A 14,479-nucleotide genomic window follows, 5' to 3' on the forward strand; every position below is an offset into this window, starting at 1 on the left:
GAACAGTTCGGGGTGCCCGGAACCCTTCTAGGCGCTCGGAGTTGACTTTTTGACTAGATCACGTCAAACGCGATCTGAATGTTGGGAGATAAAATTTTATCCCCCCAGGGCGCCCGAAACCCTTCCAGGCGCCCCGACCAAGGCTATAAATATAGCCTTGGTCCAGAAGCTTTTGAACGAACTCAAGAATTGTAATTCCAACGCTTGTGTGCTTTAAGTTTAGAGTTGAGCTTCTGTTTCTATGCTTAAACACTGTAAGAGGCTTCTCTGCCTGAAGGAGATATTCTAGTGCGCTTCATCTTCCTTGGATTAACAACCTCTTCGGTTATAACCAAGTCAAATATGGTGCCTCGTCCTTTCTGATTTATTTTCTGTTTAACTAATTTATGCAAGTGTTAGTTTAAGAGTTCAAGAAGGGTTTGTTTTTTATTTTCAAGCTATTCAACCCCCCTTCTAGTCGTCCATCGCGATCCAACAAGTATCAGAGTCGAGGCACCTCAGAAGGACTAACCGCCGACTGAAGCAACAAAACGATGGTCGGAGCTAGCATCTACCCACCAGCATTCAAGGGGGAGTTTTCTTTATGGAAGCAACGCATGAAGGTATATCTAAACACAGATTTTGGTATTTCATTAATTATGAAATTTGGTTATGAAGCACCAAAGACAACGAATGGAGAAGAAATCAAGAAATATCTCTAGAACGAGAAGCAACGTAACGAATCGATGGCAAATGTTCGGGTTGAATTTCATCTTCTAAGCATAATACCAGATGAAGATATCGACAGAGTCGGAGAATACAAAAATGCAAAAGAACTTTGGGAAAAGTTCTTAAAGATCTATGAAGAACTAGCTGAAGTCGAATCCAACTTTTCGATAGACACCAAGTCACCATCAGAACAGTCCGAGAATGAGGAAACTGCCAAGACAGCCGAACTCCATTCCGAGGACACAGAAAGCTCATCCCAGATGAGCATCGATGAAGGGGGAGAGCCTTCGGAAGAAAGCAATACAACAGGGGGAGAATCAACAACTGACAAGGTAAGTCAGGTATGGTCTCTACCTTCTGAACAATTGGTTAAATCAATTGAAAAGTTGCCTGAAGATTTTTGCAAATTCAAAATTGAATCGTCGAAAGAGTTTTTCAGATTAGAGAATCTTTTGTTGAAAGAATTTAGCAAATTAGAAGCATTGCCAAAAGATTCTTGTGAGTTACAAAATACTTTGTTGAACGAATCTTGTAAATTAGAAACATTGCCGAAAGATTTTTTACCAATTATGTTGTCGAAAGAATTTTCTGTATGCTTAATATTGTTTGTTTTAAATCTTGAAAATTATGATTTGAGAAATTATGATAGACTAAAATGGAAATTTAGATATCATAATGATATTAAAGAAATGAAAATAACTTGAGAACAAATTTTGTTTAAATAAAAATAAATAAATATTTTTACCTAAGTTAAAAGTTTTTCTGAAATTGAAAATTTCTTCTTAAATTTTTACTTAGAATTTTCAAAAATAATTTTACAAAATTTGCCTAAGTCAAAATTGTTTTTACTTAAAGTGATACTTTTTGAGATTGCTTCTGTGAAAATTATTGCAAAAATTCTCAAAGTTCTCAAAATTTTCTAAGTCTTAACCCTTAGATTTTTTCTTGCAACCCCATTTTTTTTGTGATCAAAGGGGGAGAGGAAAAGTATAAGTTTTTGGGAGGTAGACCAAAAATAATTTTTCTATCTATTTGCACTTAATTGCAAAAGTTAGTTAGTTTATTTTAATGTCTATTTTTGTCCTACATTAACTTGGGTTAATCACATCAAAAAGGGAAAGATTGTTGGAACCCCAAGGTTGTTTTGGCGTGATCAACAAGTTAAATTAGGTCCTGTGTGTTTCTAACCTTGTGTCTAAGTGTGCAGGAGCTTAGGAGCACAAGTAGTCGAGCGGAAGATGTAGCTAGCGAGAAGGATGGCATGCGGTGCGTCCGAGGGATAAGGTACTGTGGAAGAGTACACCGGCGGATGAGAAGGAAGCGTGCGGTGGTTCCGAGGGATGAAAGCCGGAGCGGAAGACTGTTCGAGGAGCAAGAGACGCAGCTAGCTTGAAGGTCGGCACGGGGTGCGACTGAGGGACGAAGACTGTGGATGAGTACGTTGGCGAACAAGAAGGAACCATGCGGTGATTCCGAGGGACGAGAAGTCGGAGTGGAAGCCTGCTCGAGAAAACTGGAAGTTCGGTTCGGGTGAGCCCTATTCCGGATGGAAGAGATCACCCAAGCGAACAAAAGACTCGATCTGAGGCGAACGGAGCCGGAGCAGAAGACCCGGGCTAGAAAAAGTCAACAGGGTTGACTTTTCCAACCGAGGCACCTGGAGCTGTCCGGGGCGCCCTGACCCCTCCGGGGCGCCCGGAACGCTTCCGAGCACCCGGAGTTGACTTTTTGAACAGATCACGTCAAACGCGATCTGAACGTTGGGGGATAAAGTTTTATCCCCCCAGGGTGCTCGGAGTTGGCTTTTTGACCAGATCACGTCAAACGCGATCTGAACGTTGGGGGATAAAGTTTTATCCCCCGTAGGGGGCCCGGAACCCTTCCAGGCGCCCCGACCAAGGCTATAAATATAGCCTTGGTCCAGAAGCTTTTGAACAAACTCAAGAATTGTAATTCCAACGCTTGTGTGCTTTAAGTTTAGGGTTGAGCTTCTGTTTCTGTGCTTAAACGTTGTAAGAGGCTTCTCCGCCTGAAGGAGATATTCTAGTGTGCTTCATCTTCCTTGGATTAACAACCTCCCCAGTTGTAACCAAATCAAATATGGTGTCTCGTCCTTTCTGATTTATTTTCTGTAAGTGTTAGTTTAAGAGTTCGAGAAGGGTTTGTTTTTTATTTTCAGGCTATTCAACCCCCCTTCTAGCCGGCCGCTGCGATCCAACAGATTTCAGCCTGGTGTCAGGTTCTTCAGACCAGTCAACTCCTGTACACTTGATAGAAACATTAGACAAACAACATATCTAACTTTATCCTATTTGTCATACATCAAAACCAGACTGTTATTGCAACCTACACCAACAATCTCCCAATTTTTGATGTAGTGACAACTTGAGTTAAAGTTAGAAAAAAAATACAATAAAGCATAAAGTGTTTTAAAAGTGAGTTCAATTTTTCTAACTTAACCCACTATCCTCCCCCTTTAGCATACATCAAAAAAAATAAAAATGAAAGACATAATGCATAAAAATAAGTAAGAAAATATTGCAAGCTGAGATCAAAAGTAAGAAATAAAAGTTCAGGTTCATTTGAGGGAGGAGTAAATATTTTAAGAAATTTTACAAGTAAGTTTTCAAATATTTCAAAAGTAAGTTTTTAAATATTGCAATAGTAATAACTTTTCAAGATATGGTAAATTTGGTTTTCAAAATGATTTTCAAAGATTCAAAGTTTTCTAAGTAAGACTTTCAAGAGAAATGTCTAAGTAATATTTTCAAAGGAAATTTAAAGTAAAACTTCTAAGGAATTTTGTTTAAGAGCTTTGTTGAAATAAAACTTTGTATAAAACTTCTTTTAAGTTTGAAAAAAAATTCAAAGTTATTTAGTTTTTTTTTAAAAAAACTTTTCTTAAGGAAAAATAGAAAAAGTGATTTCTAAACCTTTAATATTTTTTCAGGAAATTAATTGCAAGGTAATTGCAAAAAAACTTTCTAATAAAGATTTTTAAGGTAAAAGATAGTCAAAAATTCTCAAAGGAATTTTTATAAATCTTGAAGAGTAATTTTTTTTCACAAAATACTTTTCAAAATATTCTAAAAATATTTTTCAAAGAGATAACCATTTTTTTTTTCAAAAATCCAAAGTACTTTGAAAAATAGAACTATATAAGTCTAATTTTGAAAGTGGTTAAAAAAATGCGGAAGATTTTCAAAGCTAGAAAGATGTTATAAAGGAAAGAAGAAGAGTGAGATTATTTTTAGAAATCATTTTTAATTTATTTAAATAAATTGTAACAACCCAAATTTCCTCATTACGAGTCCTAATAGTGCTTTAAAATATTTAGAAATACTTTAGAAATATTCTAGAGATTTTTAGGAATTTTTAGAATATTTTTATGCAATTTTCGGAGTTCGTTTGGTATTTTTACCAAAGGAAAGAAGTTTCAAAAAAATAAAGAGGTTGAGCCGAGGTTCGAACAGGAGACCTCCGATTAAGCAAAGCCTTAAGTTGTCTCGGATGACCAAGAACCCAACAGGACCGTGCTGATCAAGGAAGGGGCGGAAGCCATTTAAGCAGTAGTAAATCGTGGAATACTCTAGTTATAAAGGGAGATGGGTTATTTCCTCATGACCTAAAATCTGTCACGCCCCCAGAGGAGTCCTTACCGAAAAATTTCGGCAGCATCTCCCCTGTACGGGTGACAACCTAAGACATACATACATACAATATACATCAGCCACATACGACTGGAATATATCTACACAACCACGCAGTTATATAACCGACCCACTCGGCTGGAACAGAAATAAACACAACCACGCAGTTATATAAATATATGAATCAGCCCACACGGCTGTACCAAATCAACACAGCGGAAATCACAAACAACGATCACAAAACATAAAGTAACTAACTGCGAGCCGGCTCGGCTTGACACAATAATATCAAACCGAATACAAGAGAACTCAAATACATAAATAAGTACAAAACCCAAAATACAAATAGCGTAAGAAATACCAAAATCGTAAGGTCGTCCTCGAATGTGACGTGGGATTGGCGGACAGGCTCTCCAGGCGACTCCATAAATCCTTTACCTGCTACCTGGCGAAATTACCAATATACGGGGTGGTGAGTATAAAGACTCAGCGGGTAATAGACAGATAGTGCATGAGTATAGAAAATCAAACTAGAGATGCAAAGGTATACAGTCTCATATGGAAATAGCAGATACTACAGTGATATCATAATAATAAGTGTCCATACCTGCAACCATATCCTAGGCTACTAAGGGAAGGTAGGTGTAGCAAAGTCCTGCTACAGTACTGCTCATAACTACATGGTATCATGTGAGGTATATACAGGTCAATAGTAAGTAAGCCAGTGTCTAAACACATATCACAGGTATAAATCTCAACCTATGTAAGCATAACAGCATAAATAAACAACAGCAGCATAATCTAGCAATAGCAGCATAGATAAGCAACAACAGCATAAGTAAACAACCAGCAGATATAATAACAACAGCGTATGTACGGATGGTCACCCCGCCCACCTCTCTGCACCACGACCACTATATGGTCGAGAGGCCGGATCGATGACAAACTGTACCACCCAAAGGCCGCCACTACTCTCGAGTGACCGGATGGACAGGTCCATAGTAGCTGAATAGCTACGTCTGCGACGGGGGTCCCTGCTGCCGCGACTCCAGCCGCCACTACCCATGAGTGGCCGAGTGTGGCACGACAGGACAAGCGGCACGCTCCAGCTACCACTACCCATGAGTGGCCGAGCGTGCGGCCCAGGCCAACAACCGCCTCAACCACAAGGGAGACAGGATCATCGGCAATGCATGCAATGACATGATGCAAACAATGCAACAGTCATCATATATATATAAACAGAAACAGGTATGCTACATGAAGCCAGCATGCTCAGTAAGGTGTGTAAATAAACAGCAACCAAAGCATATAAATATGGTATCAGGTGTCTATATATCCAATACCTAATATCTAATGTCTGGCATCTAATAACTGGTATCTGGTATCTAGTAATATAGTATCTGCTAAATATCATCGATAGCAACAAGAGACTGTATAGATACAGAAATGAGTAGCTCAAAGATTGAGTGGAAGTATCAATCGCAGGAAAAATAAGAGTGGAGTCAAGATAGATACAGCAACTAACTGAACATAAAGCTCATGCATTAGGATCAAAACACTAAAGAGATAAAGCAAGAAGTACCCGCCTTAAATGTAGATCGAGCTAAACAATCCCCTGTTGAGACGCTCGTCTCAAACTAACGCCCTGCAAATCACACAAAAATCCAGTTTAGCTAACCACATATGCAATAACTAGCTAAACCCTAAAACCCAAACTAATTAGGGGAAACCCTAATCGATATGATTAACATCAATTACACATATCTATGTTTCCTTTAATCTTCTCAATCATAATCACAATCTATAAATCCATCATTTAATCCATTGTATCACCTATTAAACATCAAGAATCAACTCTACTTGTTTTATCTCAATAAAATGGACTAATCTCTTTCACCATCAATCATAACCACATTAGATTCAATAACCCAATAACTCCATAGTCCAACCAATTTAAACAAACATAGATCAATGCTAACCAAACCACTACATACCATGAAATCCGATCTCCATCTTCAACATTCCACTAATCACTAATTAACTCCCAATGTCAATTTAGTGATTCTGATAATATTTACGAACTCATCTAACCCAATCCATCAACTATCCACACTACAACAAAAATGAAATCAAATCTCATCCATTATCCACTGATTCCAAATTTGATATAAATCCAGATCAACCGTTAACTAACCTAATAAATAAATCACCTAACTAGAAATTCATAATCTGATTAAGTTCATACCTAATCCTTACCTTCACATCAGCATCAGGACAGTGGCGACCCTTCTGGTGAACGAACTGTAGTGGATCACAGCACTGAAGAGGGTGTCGGCTCCCATAGTAATCAACCATGCCACCCCTCCCGATAGCCTTGGCTGCAACATCATCAAACTGACCTTACCCCGAGTGTGGCAGCATCAAGCTGGAATCATCTTGTACAAGGACCACTGTGACTCGATCAAGCTAGGGCATCAGGCGGCGATGCTGGGGTGCTCGCGTGAGGTGAGGCCGCGGCTGTGACTCGAGAGAGAAGGGAAGACCGGTGGCTGTGGCTCGCTCGCATGAGGAGGAGGCCGGCGGCGTCCGGAAACTCGAGAGGAGGGGAGGATATTGTCGGCTGGGGGCAATGGATCGCGTGAGAGGAGAGGCGCCGGCTTATCTAGGGCACGACGTTGAGATCGAAAGAGAGGAAAGGAGGTGGCAGCACCAATAGAGATCAGGAGAGGACCATGATAGCTCAATGTTGACTGGAGCGAGACACCACTTGATGAGGCTTCAGCCGCCGACGTCGGGCAGTGGACGACGATGAAGAGAAAGAGGAGAGGTCGGCGCGTTTTGGGAAAGAAAGGATCGGCGGAGAAAATAAAACCTTGGTTTATAAACTTAGGGTTTAATCAATGTAACCCTAGGTTAACTCCTCAATCAACTCCCACTTAATTGGGACCCTAAAGAGGCTTTCCCGTAGCCTAATAATTGATCCCCTTAAAATACGTCATACGAGCTCCGATTAAATCCCAGAAAATTCTTAAAAATTCCTGAAAAATCCAATAAGATTATTTGTCCAATAACCTTATTATTTAAATACTATTTGGGTACCGTATTTTACAAAATCTCTTCCTCTTCTCTCTCGCATGCGACGACACTGTTTGGGCGGAAAGAGAAGGGAAGTTAGGGTTTTGTCTCCGGCGGCCGACCAAGGACCAAATCCGAGAGTCTTCCACACCATCGCGATCACCTTGTCGAGGAGAACGCGTAGACGTGAAGAAGTTGCCGAGATTTCGAGTTTCTCCGAAGCCCTAGAAGCAGATCTTGGCTGTGAGTCTAGGGGATTCTGTAAGTGTTTCTCACCTCCAGTAGGAGTAGTTTCGGATTCTTGTTTTCTTCTTGATTTCGAAGCATACTGTAAAGGTTATTGTTTTGAAACTTGCTGCCGTGAGTCTCATAAAGAAAATGAAAAGGGAATTGTTTAGATGGGCATGGATAGTTTTAGTTCTGGGAATGTTCAGTGGATTGCAATGGTTTATTTAGACCTTGCGTTATTAATTGGTTAACCTGCTGTTGGAACTTTTGTTATTAGTCTTGTACATGCAGTTTTTAGACCCCTTGGTTGTGTAACTTAGTATTTTAATTTCGGAATTTCCTTGTTCAATCCGAGCATGAATAGTTTTCTCCTTTCAGTATGTAGTCCTAAAATTGTTTGTTGCCAGTAAACAGGCGTGGACAGCCTGTTCGTAGCCATGCTGATTTATCTTTGTTGCTGACTTGGTTTGAGTGTAAAGAGTCTTATTAATTGGCACTACAGATTTTAGTTTCTTTTGGAACTTGCTGGACACGAACAATCCCTTGGGAGCTGCTGTGCAGTTCAGATTTGTGCCACAAAAAGGGCATGAACAGCCTTACCGTTTGGGCTCGATTTGTGCTATGTAATGAATATGAATAGTTATTTTTTTTAGTTTACTGTGTAATTTGTGAGACATTCTTTTATTAGAAGTATTAACAAGTAACAAGTATTTTACTTGAAGAGGCTAGTACCCGACTTCCGAGGTTGTCGTTAAACAAATCCAAGTGACCGGTTCCGAGGTCTCGACCGTAAGACCAAGGTCTTTACCCTCGTAGGACTGGTGGCTCGCTACCCCAGTCTTTATTAGGGAGCGTGCTTTGGTACTACGCCTGGGCCCAAGAAGCGGTTGATTATTATTTTGAAGTATAAGAGTATAAGATTTGGGAATAAATGAAATGAGTTTCTCATGGGTTTAAAAATCAGCAAGTTTAGTTCTTCTTTTCTAGCATGTTGTTTAGTTTTTCTTACTGTTATTTGCTATTAGATGAGCAACCTTACATGTTTAGCATTTCAGTATATTTTGATTCCTTTGCTATTAGAAGAGCATGAGCAGTTTTTCTTTTAAAGCATTCAGTTTTAGTTTTTGGCATAGATATATATATACATACACATTGAGTTTTGTGAGTAGACAGCGCTTACTAAGCATCTGCTTATAGTTGCATTTCCTCTTACTGCAGATAAAGGAAAAGGAAAGTTATAGTGAAGGAAGGCGACAAGGAGGTGTGGATGGATGTGTGATGTCTGGACTATGGAAGCCTTGGGATTTTCTTAAAGAATTTATTAAGATTTTGTATTTAGACTGTTAGTGAAATTTAGGTAGATTATGTCCTTCTTGCATTGTTGGAACTATTCTTTCATGTTGATGGTTTATTCATAGAATGTTTTTATGTATTTAGAATTCTTCCATTTAAATTGCTATGCACATTTAGTTCCATTATTTGAATTATATCACTATTGCATGCATATGCAGATTGATATATTTTAGTTGAGAATAAATACTCGAGTAAAATGTATAGATGAGTTATTAATGTTTCCAGCTGCTACCAAATTGCATGTTTCGAGTTTTCAACGAGTTCTAAGTATTACTTTCAATATGTGAGCAAGATTAGTTGAGTAAAATTAATAGTCAAGTAACGCCCCAACCTCACAGACTAGTAGGGAGGAGGGTGGGGTCGTTACATAAATCTTCCCCCTTAATCTGATAACATATTGCGTTCAAACATTATGTAAAAAGTAATAGCAAGACAAATCACTAAAGTGAAACTGGTTAAAGGAAAATGGAATACTAGTAATTGAAGGGAAAGTAATATCATATCAAGTCAACAATAAAAAAACAAGAATAATAACAGTCAAAGACTACACTACTGCAAGGATGAGGAAAATGGGCCAAAATCCTAGGATTGTCAGAAATCCATCAACTTAGTATGATGAGTCTGGTTCTCATCTTGAGAATTGGACATGTCTCGTCAAAGATCAGAGACCTCTTGTCGAAGACTCGACATGGCAGCCTCAAGTCTGGTAACTCGGTCATCTAACGTACGAGGGACTAGAGGTGCCGGTGTCGGTGCCCCAAAGAGATCAGCAATGTACGCATCTAGCTTTGCCTCCTCATCTAGAGCTGGATCAGGCTAATCCTGGGCCTCAGGATCAGGCTAGGGTAGGGCAGGTGTATCGGGTTGGTGCTGGACTGCTCTCCTCCAAGACAGGAAACCCTCATTATCTATATGCACACCTCCTAAGGAGAAGTTCCTAGCACCTACCATGTTAAACTCATTTTGGGCTCTAATATCATCTAAGGTGACATCAATATCCAATGAGACAATGTATGCAGTCAAAATATGACAATATGGTATGTGGACCTGCTGACTAGTGGTAATACTTGCCGAATAGAGGATGGTTTAAAAGATATGCAAACTAATGTCTATGTTTAATCTATGACATAATGCATAAAGGAGAAAGGAATGAAAAGGACACAACATCGCTATGTCGCGAGTGGTAGGGGCAAAATGCATGTAATTAGAACTCGACAGAGGACATAGTCTTGAACTCTAAGGGTGCGTTTGGTTGGGGGTTATCCTTGATAACCTTGGTTATCCATCCAAGGTTATCAACGAAAATCCTATTTGGTTCAGGTAATCGATCATTCCCGAGTAATGTTCCATGCCCAACACGTCAACAAAAGGGCCATGCAACTCGAAATCGGAAAATCTCGGAAAATTGAGGTTTTCCTTGATTTCGGGGTTAACGAAATTTTTTTATACAAAAAACCCTCGAATAAGAGAAAAGTGTGATAAAAAAGAAAAATATAAAGAAAAAAAATATAAAATAAAAAAAAAATAAAATAAAAAAGTTTAAAAAATAAAAAATATAAAAAATATTAAAAAACTTTAAAAATAGAAAAAGTATAAAAAAAATTAAAAATAATAAAAATTGGGAAATTTTTTTTAAAAATTAAAAATAGAAAAATAGAAAAAATCTAAAAATTTTTTTAAAAATGTTAAAAAATTTAAAAAATATATAAAAAAATAAAAATAGGAAATATAAAAAAATTAAAAACATTAAAAATAAAAAACAAAAAAACATAAAAAAAATGTAAAAATCTTTAAAAATACACATAAAAATAAAGAAAAATGTGAAAAAGTAAAAATTAAAAAAACATAGAGTTTAATAATAATAATAATAATAATAATAATAATATATGGTTGGTTTTGTAACTAAGGGTAATATAATAAAATATTAAACTAGGTTACTCATTAAAACCTTCAAACAAACAAGTTTTTCTTGCATTACCTAGGTTGAACCAAACAACATTTGGTTATGTTTTATTCCCCATAACTTAGTTATGTGATTACTTGGTAATCAGATAACCAAAGTTATACATGATAATCTGAACCAAAAGCACTCTAAGGGTAACTGATCTAAAGAGGGTCACAGTCGATACACGCTGACCCCTAAAAAAATATGAATAGATCGTATCGAGTGTAATAGGTGAGTAGGGATCAGCAAATGGTGGATCCCGAGGAGGGTAGCACTGTAAAGGACATGTGGATGGACTTAAACCCAAAAAGTCGCAAATAATAGTGGGAGATAAGGTCATATATGTACTAGCAACCCTAGTAGTGTAGGTAAAGTCATTGACTCTAACTAGGTTGTTATACAACCCATCACACAGACCTACATTAGCTAAACTGGAGCAATAAACTAATCGCTGCAAGCTATAATAATCAATAATCTTTATAGTAAGAATGCATGATCGTATGGAAAAGTGTTTATCTAAAAGTATAGAGGGTATATCAACATATATGGTAGAGAAAAATCTAATCCTAAGTTCATCAGTGGGGAACCTAGGATTTGTACTAGCGGTCGAGGGACCAGCACTAGAACGAGATCGTTTCCTAATTAACAAACAATAGCCTGAAAATGAAATTCTAAGCAAGAAAAAAAAATTAAAGTTTAAGCTTAAAAATAATTTACCAAGGCATCGGGAATATTTATAAAAGAACTGACGACCTCGGTTAATCGGCAACACATGCCTTGTTAATCGAAGTAGGAAAGTTTTAGAGAAAATATTTTTCCTTTTCTTGCTTTTGTTTGTAAAACCTAGTAAGGGGATTTTTGCAAAAGGGTGAGAGGAAAGGGTTTGGGGCACCCCTACCCCCCTCCCTTTTATAGGGAGATCCGGGCGCTTGGATTTGGGGCGGTGTGGGGTGCCCAGACCCCCTTTCGAGCACCTAGACCCAAATACCAAGGGCGGGCACCCCTCGTTTTGGACTCCCGCTCATAGTTTTTTTAATTATATATATATATATATATATATATATATATATTAGTTAGGGGTTAAGTTTTAGGATATATTTAATTTAAATTTTATTAAATATTAATTTAAGTGACAAATTGTTTAATTAATTTTTATTAGGTGAACTTGAAAATTAAGTAAAGAAGATGATTAAGTTAAAATGGTTAATTTAGTTGTTAAGGTTAAGGATTGAGAGTTTTAATATATTAATTAATTTGTTAAATAAGTTAAGAGAAAATTAGGTTAGGTCAATTCTTTAATTTAGGTTAAGAATTAAGTAAATTTATAGAATTGATTAAATTAAATAAGTTGCGTAAGTTATAAGTTAATTTCAAGTGGTGAAATTAAGTTTAAGTTAATTAACATAGATTAGAATTAATTTTGACCATTAATTAGCTTAAGAAGATTGATTTATGAGAAAGTATGAATTTAATTAATGGTTAATTGAATTGATTAACTTGAGGATTAATTAATTCAAGTTTAAAGGTTATTTTGAGTTATTCTAAGTTAGTAATTAAGTTAAAATGGTTTAAAGACTAATTGAGATAAAAATTTAAGAAGAGTAGTAATAATAAAAGCTTAGTTGAAAATATTCATCAATTATTGGTTCTTAACTGTCTAACCCTTGATTACTAACTAACTATCAGAAGATAGCAGTGTTTATCTGATTAATCAAATCAAGTATTTATATATAATTTGATATTTACTGAAAAGGACTACTTGATTTGATCAATGTACTACAGTATTTTTCACGCAAACTTATGTTGATGCACTGATATAAGCATCTGAAGTCTAGGCAAAATACCTACGCATCTCATACCATTCTATGTTTATACATACACAATCAAGGTAACCTAGTGTGTTTGTAAGATGCTCAATTCCTAGATCTATAGAATCATGCTCTCTAGGGTTTGATCTAGGCTAAGGCCAAAATAAATTTTTGGAAAACTAACGAAATAGGAAATTTTTAGAAAATATAAGTACATAATTTTCCTAGAATTTAAAAAATTATCCGAATAAATATTGTCCCCTTAATCTAAGATATTTCAAACACAAGCAATATCTTTAAACTTTTTTGCACAAAATTTTAATGAATTAATTATTTTGATTTTAGTTTAATTATTAGCTTATGTTTAAATTATCCTTATTCATCTCACTAGTCTAAATTTTCAAACAAGAGGGGTTCTATGGTTTTGTGAGATGAGTTAAATTGAATTTCAGGTTTGGTTTAACTTTGTGTTAGATTCAAGTTTAGCTTTGGGTTAAATAAATAGATATTCTTTTGGATAAATTTCTAGACTATGGTGAGTCACCTGGACATCATTAGAGTAACCATACCTTCAAGGTTTTCCAAATAGTCCTATCCACTGAATTTAATCACAAAACTTTGGTCTAACTAGCTAGGATTGGTAGAGGGTAGCTTCAGTTAGTTCCACTAAGACAAATGCACCAGGTCGAAGCCATATCTTTCTAGACATGCATAGACAGAGCTTTCCTAACTTACTATCATCCAAACTTTTCTGGTGCTATTTTTCAAGTTAAACTTTTGTCCCTATTTAATCTAATTCTAATTACCCAGTCGAGTAAACTAATATTTTGGAGGTGCCAACTAATTTGGAGCCTCCCCTGAATTATTGAATTTTTATGTTTTAGGTTTACGTCATTTATTTTTATAGTTATAATAAACTTGATGATAATTATTTGATTTATTTGAGTTTGAGTTGTTTGACTTTATTCTATTATTTTATTTATTTGATTTTATTTGATTCTTTAGTTTTGAGTTAATGGGTTTAGTTGGATTTGATTTTAGATAATGAATTTTAGTTTTGGGTACATAGAATTTATTGAGTCCTATTTGCATTGTAAGACACACTTTCGAAACCTAAGCTTTAGTCAGATTTTTGTTTTGACTTATCAATGATATAAAAGTTTTGTTTGTTGAGCTGAACTTGTATCCAAACCCGGATTTATTGTATACACCTTTTTGGGTTTTAAGAATTAAGTCCAAGTTTTTTGTGTTGGTTAGTCCTAGGAAAATCTTACCGGTTCCACTGTACAAAATTTTGTACAAGTGTCGAACCTTTTCTTAAATAACCTATTGTGTTCTTTAGAAGTTAAATTAGGAATCACAGACGGAACTTAACATCATTGATTCCAAATTTAACTTATCTGTTCTTAATGATTAAGATTTGAATCGCAAGCGGAACTTAACACTATTGATTCAAATCCACCTATGTTATTAATTCCATTAAATATTAATTTCCAAAATTCGCTTCTAGGACTGCATGGCGAGGCACATGACCTTCTTGGATATGGGAGCAACCATCACCACCTAGACCAAGCCTTTTAAGGAAAGCTAATATTTAATTTCCTTAAATAACTCTAGGTTAACCAAAAAGAACAATCGAATCACAAATTGAAAAAAAAACAAAAACAAAAGAAACACAAATTCGAATCAAATCCAAAAACTCTAGAATC

Source organism: Zingiber officinale, chromosome 2A (genome assembly GCF_018446385.1).
Source record: "Zingiber officinale cultivar Zhangliang chromosome 2A, Zo_v1.1, whole genome shotgun sequence".
In the NCBI taxonomy this organism is placed as follows: domain Eukaryota; kingdom Viridiplantae; phylum Streptophyta; class Magnoliopsida; order Zingiberales; family Zingiberaceae; genus Zingiber; species Zingiber officinale.